This window comes from Panthera uncia, chromosome A2 (assembly GCF_023721935.1).
Source record: "Panthera uncia isolate 11264 chromosome A2, Puncia_PCG_1.0, whole genome shotgun sequence".
In the NCBI taxonomy this organism is placed as follows: domain Eukaryota; kingdom Metazoa; phylum Chordata; class Mammalia; order Carnivora; family Felidae; genus Panthera; species Panthera uncia.
The window spans coordinates 96,298,852-96,308,779 of NC_064816.1; the positions used below are offsets into that span (position 1 = coordinate 96,298,852).

Genomic DNA, 9,928 nt, shown 5'->3' on the forward strand with positions numbered 1-9,928 from the left:
ATAACTGGTTAATAATCATAGTAAATCCTGTATTTGTAAATTGAGAGGGTAAAATCAGTTGGGTTTCCTTTTGTTTTCTCAACACCTTGTCTGAAATTCAATGACAGTTATGGTTTGTGCCATATCATTTCGCCTTTTATTACACACATCTACTATCTTTTATTGCCTTTGTGATTGTTTGAAGTGTTAGTCTTATCTCTGTGACTAGATTATAGAGTCCTTCAGGACTGGGATTTTATTGTATTCTTCCTTATAATGTTCCCAGAGTCTATAGCACAGGACATGTGATTAATATTTCCTGGTTATTTGTCTGATAGCAGTTTTAGGTTATTACACACATAAAAAAACATAGAAAAAATTAAACTTTAGTCAATATATAGTTGAGCACTGGCTCAAGAGAGAAATGGCTTGAAAGGAGTTAATAGGTATTCTGAAGCAGGGCTTCTCAGACTTTTTTATGTCCTGTCCTGGACCATTTGCACAGCACGTGGCTAAATGAATGAGGCTGCTTGAAGTCAGAGGTGACTCAGACCCTACCATACCATGTAGGAGATTAGTATCTCACTGCAACCATACCATGGTATATGCAAGAACCTACCTTCTAGGTTCTTGGCTGAGACCCCTCTGTAATAAAAGATTAACAGGAGAGGGGCGCCTGGGTGGCTCAGTCGGTTAAGCGTCCGACTTCAGCTCAGGTCACGATCTTGCAGTCCGCGAGTTCGAGCCCGCGTCGGGCTCTGGGCTGATGGCTCAGAGCCTGGAGCTTGCTTCCGATTCTGTGTCTCCCTCTCTCTCTGCTCCTCCCCCGTTCGTGCTGTGTCTCTCTCTGTCTCAAAAATAAATAAACGTTAAAAAAAAAATTAAAAAAAAAAAAAAAGATTAACAGGAGAAAAACAAACTAAAGTTTAATAACATGTATACCTCCTATATACACGGGAAAGACCCAGGAAAACTGAGTAACTCTAATATGGCCCAAGCTACCACCTTAAATATCTCTAGCCAAAGACAAAAGATGTTGGGGGAAGGGAGGGGGGGCGGTGGTAGGGAGTCAGTTATATGAGATTATCAGGCAAAGCACAGTTAACAAGTGTAAATAGTTAAGCAGATTTAAGTCAGTTGCTTTCTCCATTGATAATCGTTTCTAGAAATTGAGTCATTCTTCTTTTCCTGGTACAGAGGAGACACCCTTACAAATGGAGATTTTCCTTGTAAGTGTAAATGTCTCTTACAAAAGGGTAACTTCTGTTATTTTTTTGCAAAAATAATCATCCTAAAATAAGCTTTGTGCCAAAGGGGCATATTTTGGAGTGGCAAATTCTGCTCACCTTCAGTGGCATAACTGCTGGAAAGCTTTCTCTGAGGTTTGCTGTAATTGCTGATGTAGAATTATTAACTAATCTCCAGCGATATGCTAGATATGTCTCCTATTGGCTGGTGAGAGCCAATTACTAAATTGAGAGGAATTCTGCCCGACCATTGTTAAAAATTAAATTATATAAAATTATACATAAATTATATTAAAATAAAGGTATGAAATTGTCAAAACACTACATTTTACATTTTACTATTATGTAATTCTTACATTTTATTGTTAACTATGTTTTTGAAATTATTTATGCCTACTATAATGTGTATGCTGGGAGCGTAATGGTGTGCTGCTTACTCAGGCTCTCCCAGCTCTGTGCTCAGTAATGGCAAATTGGTAGCTTGAAATTGGCCACGATGAAAGTATTTACCCCCATGGAAATCAGAAAAATGCTAAAAATCAGGGCTTTTTCTTTCTAAAGAACTGAATGTTAAAGATCTGCCACACCACTTTCCTTATCCTTCCTAAAGAGTCTCAAGGACAAGTAGCCCCAAAATGTGCCACTTTGGCATATGGACGATTTTGAGCAATCAAGATTCAGCAGACTCAGAAGTAACTTTCACCTCTTTTGTAAATTACCTGAAAAAATGTAGAGAAGGGCCTGGCCCAGAAAAAGAGCTATTACTAAGAGATTACATTTTTATCTGAATGACCTATCTGTATGGCAGGACAAATATCTAATTACCAAACATCTGCTCTTATCATCCTGTGAATCATCCTCCTCCCCTTTAAACCCCAGGCCCTTATCCCATTCCTTAGCTCAAGATGCCACATAAGTCTCAATTGTCTGGCTTGTCCTTGGGTCTCATATTCTTATGGACCGTCAATAAATATGTAATTACATTTGTTTTCTCTTATTAATCTGTTTTATGTTAATTTGATTATCAGACCAAAGAACCTAGAAAGATAGAATCAAATTTTTTCTCCCAAATGCATACACACGTGCACACACATGTGCACACACACACACACACACACACACACAATTATACATACAGTAAGGTCTACATTGAGGACATTCTGAGGGGCTATGCAAATTGGTAGTCAACAAGAAATTTCAGTGAATGTAGTAGGATCTATGAAATTGGAGGGATGCACTGGGCAAGTCAGGAGAGGGAAAGAAAGCACTTTCAATTCAGCCTTCAATGTGGCTGTATTCCACTGCTGGTATATATCTTATTCCTACCCCCAACTCTCTACATCTCCAACCAAAACTGCTGTATTGCTATTAGGTCCTGGTAACTTTTTTTGGTGACGAATCTGGTGAACTAATTTATGCTTAGTGGTTCATAGTGCTTCAATGTATGATTTCTCCTAAATAATATACTTTCATGTCCATAAGACTCTTCCATGCCCTATCTCCTGTGAACCAGTGAGAAGAAGCCTGTTTAACTTCATATAAACCATACTGTATTTTGTCTAGTGATTTCAAAATGTCTAGAAGTTTTGAGATCTTGTCATTAGGTTAATAGTAGAAAGGAGTGATTGCTTCCTTACAGTGAAATAGGACAGTGAGGAGGGGCTAGGAAGTAGTGGACCCACACATGAGGATGGGTCTTGCTACTAGGAGTAGTTTATCAGGGGGGCTACTTTAATACTTACCCTCCTTAGCTGTTATCTTTGCCACTATCTTACAGGTAAGAAAGCCAAGCCTCCTATAAATCAAATGACTTGCTGAAGATCGCAAGATGTCAATCCTAAATTACTACTGCATTGTAACAATTCACTTCATAACTTAGTGGCATAAAACACTCATATTATTAGGTTAACAGAATATGTGGACTTGATATTTGAGAAAAGTTCAGCTGGGCCACTCTGTCTTGGGCTCTCTCATGAGGCCGCAGTCAGATATCAGCTATAGTGAAACTAAAAGCTGGTCTCCCTCTCTCTCTTGAGATGTACTGATAACAAGATATCTATCTAGAGCTGTTTTCCAGCTGGAACCATGGAAGGTACAGAAGAGAAGAAAAAGAAGGTTCCTGTTGTGCCAGAAACCCTTAAGAAAAAGTGAAGGAATTTCAAAATGTTGAAGATCTAGCATTTGAGAAAGATATTTGCCAAAGATGTTTCAAAAGGCAAGGTGGCAGCTTCTCTGTGAAAAAGCCAAGCATCACCACAGGGAATATAGGCAAATGTATAGAACTGAGATTCAAATGGCTAAGATGGCAAGAAAAGCTGGCAACTTCTGCAGAACCCAAAGTGGCATTTGTCATCAGCATCAGAGGTATCAACGGTGTAAGCCCAAAGATTACAGGTGTTGCAGCTTCTTCGCCTTTGCCAGATCTTCCATGGCACCTTTGTTAAGCTCAACAAGGCTTCAATTAACATGCTAAAGATTGTGAAACCATATATAGCAAGGGGATACCCAACCTTGCAGTTGGTGAATGAAATGATTTGCAAACATGGTTATGACAAAATCAACGAGAAGTGAATTACCCTGACAGATAAAACACTGGTTGTTCAATCTCCTGGTAAATATGGCATCATCTACATGGAGGATCTGAATCACGAGATCTATATTGATGGAAAACATCTCAAAGAAGCAAACAACTTCTTATGGCCCTTCAGATTATCTTCTCCACAAGTGGGGATGAAGAAAAAGTCCACCTGTTTTGTAGCAGGTGGAGATGCCGACAACAGAGAAGACCAGACCAAGAGCTTTATTAGAAGGATGATCTAAGGTATCTACTATGATTATTTCTATAATCTAGTCAGTTTAATAAATGACTACTTTCAAATTGAAACAAAAAAAAAAGATATCTATCTACCTACCGAGAGAGAGAGAGAGAGAGAGAGAGAGAGAGAGGGAGTTAGAGCTTTTCCATGTAAACTAGTTTGGGCTTCCTCATAGCATGGCAGCCTCAGGATACTTGGATTGCTTACACAATGATTTAGATTTTGGCACAAGTGTTCTTGCAAGCAAGGGGAGTCACATCACCTTTTCTGACCTAACTTCTGAGTCACACAGTGTCACTTCTGTCACATTCTTGGTTATAAGGTAGTCACAAATCCACACATTTTCAGCTAGAGGAGAACTTGACTATACCTCTTTATGTGAGAATGGCAAGATTCCAGAAATACATGTAGGATGACAGATACTGTTGTGTTCATCCTTGAAAATACTGACATTGGTGGTTATGTGACCAATCCAGAATTCAAAGCCTGAGCTGTATCATGTCAAACTGCTCGCTTTCTTGCACCATATACCATTCTCAAGGCTCCATATGTGCGTTAATGTAATAATTGTCCAAGGAAGCAAGCCTCTCAGAAGTGAGTAAATGAGGGAAAAGAGGCACACAGAAGGACCCACACCACCTTGCCCGCCCGCCACCTGCTCCTACAGCCCCGCAGTAGGGGGCTCCCAGTCATGGCCACCACCCCACAGGGAGCAGCACATCCTGCCTGCACTGCAGGTTCCGGAAGGATGACCACACCACGCCAGCATGCTGTGGGTGCTCTGCACGCAGGCACTCTATAGCCGGAGTGAGAGATCAATTTCCTCTGCTGACAACAAAACGTGTATTCTGAAAGGGTGTTTTGGAGGAGTTGCTGTGGTTTTACCAAGAGACCTACAAATGCTAGGGAATTGTCTTCCAAGGGATCGAATATCTGGGATGCCGGTGCACCCTGAGATTTCTTGGACAGCCTGGTATTCTCCAACAGAGAAGGGGATTTAGGCCCAGTTTATGAGTATCAGTAGAAAGGCATTTGGGGGCAGAATACAAAGATAAGGATTCAGATTATTCAGGTCAAGGAGTAGACCAAAAGGTCTGCAAAAGGTGAATGACACAACCAAAACCATCATCTTTCCTGTGTGGATGGAATTCAAAAGATCCTTGTCTTATGGCCCTACTTCCATGCCATGCCCTTTGCCAGTCCTAAACAGTGAACGGTGAGCTGTCCTGACAGGTCAGGACAGGAGACCTGTCCTGGTCAGGTCAGACCTGACCTCTCCTGTCCAGGTCAGGAGACCTGGACCTGGGTATGCCCTTGCACACCGCCAGCTCCACCCTGCCCATCTACATACATGATAGTACTGCCCCGAAGCCAGGTGACTTCGTATATACTTTGGGAGATGCACATATTTACCTGAAAATGCAGCTACAGCAAGAACCACTGCCTTTACCCAAGCTCAAAATCCCTCCAAAAGATGAGACAATTGATGACTTCAAGGCTGAGGACTTTCAGATTGAAGGGTACAATCCTCACTGGACTATTAAAATGGAAATGCCTGTTTGAAGTGCTTTTAAAGGAGGGATTTGAAGGATACTCAGTCTTTAGTGGTTGGACTGAAAGCCCAGTGAAAGTTCGGTTGCCCTAAAGGAAGAAGGAACGAGGTCAAAAATCTATTGGTAAACACCAACTTTTATTCATTATTTTGTAAGGATGTTGTCACTGCAAACGTAGCCTTACTGGTTCTCTTAGTAACAAAAGGCCTTGAGTTTGGTGAACTCACAAAGGATGTGTGAAAATGCTGAGGCTGGGAATAGAGTGAAAATTTAGAGCTGCTCAGGAGAGTGAAAATTTAGAGCTGCTTAGAAACATGTTCATGCATTTCAATCCCACATTTTTATGAAGAAGTTCAGTAAATTTCAAGAATTACATATAAGCTATTCCCCTAAATGCGAGCAAGCTGTGTAACAACACCAACAGTCATAATAATGTACAGTTGTGGTTGTAAACCTTTAATGGTATATTTGCTTTATACATTGCTATAATAAAGGAGTGTTCTGCAAAAAAAAAAAAAAAAGTAAATGATGCACACGGGTTAGTTATTAGTATTAAATTTTAATTACTCTTCCCTGAAGAACTGGTAAAAACTTGGCCTAATATGGAAAAGATAATAGTTTCTTTTTGTTTGTTTCTTTTATGGATTTCCCTTCTATGGTTCTTCAGTGAGTCTTGCCTAACCCTATTCTGTGCTGGAATATTGTTACATGTACTATATGAAACTACTCCTCATATTGATGATTTCACTGTTCGCAGAAAATTCTTAGTTTGTTCACCATTAGTACTGCAAAGAAAGTGTGTCTTCCCTGGAAAACACTTTACAAACTGCCTACTACTAGCATTTATTAATGGAGAATTGAATCTTTCCCTATTTGCTTGTCTACACATTTTGGTTCCCTATGTCTGTGTTCTGTGACTTTGACACTTTTGTTCTTCCTTTTTGCAAAGGGTAGGCTTTATAGTATGTGCTTTATTGGGTAAAGTAACTTCCTGATGGGAACCCCAAATGAACAAGAACCCTATTCAGCAGAAATTCAGATGTCAGGTCATTTCCTGTTAATACCACAAGTACCCCACCAACAAACACACATTATGCACTGTAGCTAAATGGCAACTTAATAACTTATTGCCCAAAGAAATGTGAGACGCAGAAGGCTGGTACCTTGTCTTAGAACATTTAGAATACCAGGTCAGGTGCTGGAAGAGAAACCTGGATATAGGAGCAAGGCACAAGAAGGAAAGAGTATACTACTGGCCAGTTACCAGAATAGAGACACTGCTAGGTAAGAGGAGAGGCTACAGTTCACAAAATAACATGGGAGCTCAAAGGTCATCCCAGTCTCATTCATGGTGAGTAGGACCAAATACCTGTACCACTAGAACAGCAAAGAAGGAGAAAAAGTATTAAGACATTGAGACTAAGGGGTGCCTGGGTGGCTCAGCCAATTGATTGTCCAATTTGGGCTCAGGTCGTGATCTCGCAGTTCATGAGTTCCAGCACCACATTGGGCTCTGTGCTGACAGCTCAGAGCCTGGAGCCAGTTTCAGATTCTGTGCCTCCCTCTCTCTCTCTCTGCCCCTCCCCTGCTTGTGCACTGTCTCTCTCTCTTTCAAAAATAAACAAACATTAAACAAAATTTTCAAAAAAAGATGTTGAGACTAAATACTCAGAAGAGAACAAACCTGGGTTTTGAATCTCCATTCCACCCCTATATGCCTAGAATGATTAATTTCTATGGGCCATGTTTATCACCATGTTTATAGGTAAAAATAACTATTTTTTTATCATTGCTTTCAGAGCTACTGTGTCTGGCAATATTTGGAACATAATCAGCATTTCTTCTTCCCTCTCCACTCTTCCCTTAGGATGGATCTAAGAAGTGGATTGCAGCTGAGCCTATGATGCAGGATTAATGAGCTCTGCTATGAGACACTGGGAAGGCAGAGCGCGGGCCGACATATTCCACTATAACCAAGGGGAGACAGGGAATCACCGCCAATAACAGCTGCTGAAAGTGGAAGTTGGACAGTACACATACATTTTTTAACAGAGATGATGCCAAAATTATGTCAAGACATGTGCAAGGATGATCATTGTGGCCTTGATTGTAACACAGTGCTTACAAACTGGAAACATTTTGTGTGTGTATTAACAAGGACCTGGTTAAAAAATCATGATCTAGCCATGTGGTGGAACGATACGTATCCTTTAAAAAGAACAAAGTAAAACTGTATATGCTAATGGAAGTACCTCCAAGATATGTTGTTAAATGAACAAGCAAGCTCCCAACAGAATGTGGTTTGAGTGTTTGTGTGCATGATATGTTTATGTAAGAATATATGATGATATATGCATGGAAAATTACTAGAAGCATACACAAAAACTGTCAATGGGGGAGGATATTGTGGAATGGAGTAGGAATGAAGGATGTGCAAAGAGGAAGGCTTTTTACTTAAATTTCTTCAATCTATTGCTTGATTTTTAAAAAATTTATAAGCATGTATGTCTTTTGCAATAAAAATAAAATAAATTGAGGATCCTGGGAAGATGGCAGTGTAGGAGGACGCTGGGCTCACCATGCGTCCTGCTGATCACTTAGATTCCACCTACACCTGCCTAAATAACCCAGAAAACCACCAGAAGACTAGCAGAACGGAGTCTCTGGAGCCAAGTGCAGACAAGAGGTCCACGGAAGAGGGTAGGAAGGGCGGAGAGGCGGTGCATGCTACACGGACTGGCGGGAGGGAGCCGGGGCGGAGGGGCGGCCCGCTGGCCAAACAGAGCCCCCGAGTCTGGCTTGCAAAAGCGGAGGGGCCGGCCGGAGTGTGTTCCGACAGTGAGAGGGACTTGACATCTGGAAGGTTATAAGCTAACAGCTCTGCTCGGAGAACGGGAGGGCTGGAGGACAACGGGAGGGAGAGTTGTTGAGCCCCAAACGACAGAGCGCAGCTTGGCGGGGAACAAAGGCACTCGCCAGCGCCATCTCCCTTGCCCATCCCCCAGCCAAAATCCCAAAGGGAACCGGTTCCTGCCAGGGAACTTGCTTGCACCATGCAAACACCCAACGCTGTGCTTCTGTGGATCCATCCCTCCGGCGGGTCTGACTCCCTCCCGGTGCCGCAGGGCCCCTCCCGAAGCGGATCACCGAAGAATAAGTGAGCGGAGCCTGCCCCTCCCGCCCCCTACACCGTGCCTATCCACCCCAGCTAATACACCAGATCCCCAGCACCACAAGCCTGGCAGTGTGCAAGTAGCCCAGACGGGCCACGCCACCCCACAGTGAATCCCACCCCTAGGAGAGGGGAAGAGAAGGCACACACCAGTCTGACTGTGGCCCTGGCGGTGGACTGGGGACAGACATCAGGTCTACTGCGCCCTGCCCACCAACGCAAGTTATTCAAGACAGAACAGAGGAAGTGCCCCGCAGTCCTGCACCACTCCAGGGACTATCCAAAATGACCAAATGGAAGAATTCCCCTCAGAAGAATCTCCAGGAAATAACAACAGCTAACGAACTGATCAAAAAGGATTTAAACAATATAACAGAAAGTGAATTTAGAATAATAGTCATAAAATTAATCGCTGGGCTTGAAAACAGTATAAAGGACAGCAGAGAATCTCTTGCTACAGAGATCAAGGGACTAAGGAACAGCCAGGAGGAGCTAAAAAATGCAATCAATGAGCTGCAAAATAAAATGGAGACAACTACGGCTTGGATTGAAGAGGCAAAGGAGAGAAGAGGTGAACTAGAAGATAAAGTTATGGAAAAAGAGGAAGCTGAGAAAAAGAGAGATAAAAAAATCCAGGAGTATGAGGGGAAAATTAGAGAACTAAGTGATGCACTAAAGAGAAATAATCTATGCATAATTGGTATTCCAGAGGAGGAAGAGAAAGGGAAAGGTGCTGACGGTGTACTTGAAGAAATAATAGCTGAGAACTTCCTGGATCTGGGGAAGGAAAAAGGCATTGAAATCCAAGAAGCAAAGAGAACTCCCTTCAGACGTAACTTGAATCGATCTTCTCCACGATATATCATAGTGAAACTGGCAAAATACAAGGATAAAGAGAAAATTCTGAAAGCAGCTAGGGATAAACGTGCTCTAACATATAAAGGGAGACCTATAAGAGTTGTGACCGATCTCTCTACTGAAACTTGGCAGGTCAGAAAGGAATGGCAGGAGATCTTCAATGTGATGAACGGAAAAAATATGCAGCCGAGAATCCTTTATCCAGCATGTCTGTCATTTAGAATAGAAGGAGAGATAAAGGTCTTCCCAAACAAACAAAAACTGAAGGAATTCGTCACCACTAAACCAGCCCTACAAGAGATC

At 42.0% G+C, this 9,928-nt stretch overlaps 2 pseudogenes; both read left to right on the forward strand.

Annotated features, from left to right (window-relative positions):
* The first annotated feature begins 3,311 nt into the window (after window positions 1-3,311).
* LOC125930425 (60S ribosomal protein L7-like) lies at window positions 3,312-4,046 on the forward strand (annotated as a pseudogene).
* Window positions 4,047-4,218: 172 nt separating this feature from the next.
* Window positions 4,219-5,705, forward strand: LOC125930426 (thymidylate synthase-like; annotated as a pseudogene).
* Window positions 5,706-9,928: the final 4,223 nt, after the last annotated feature.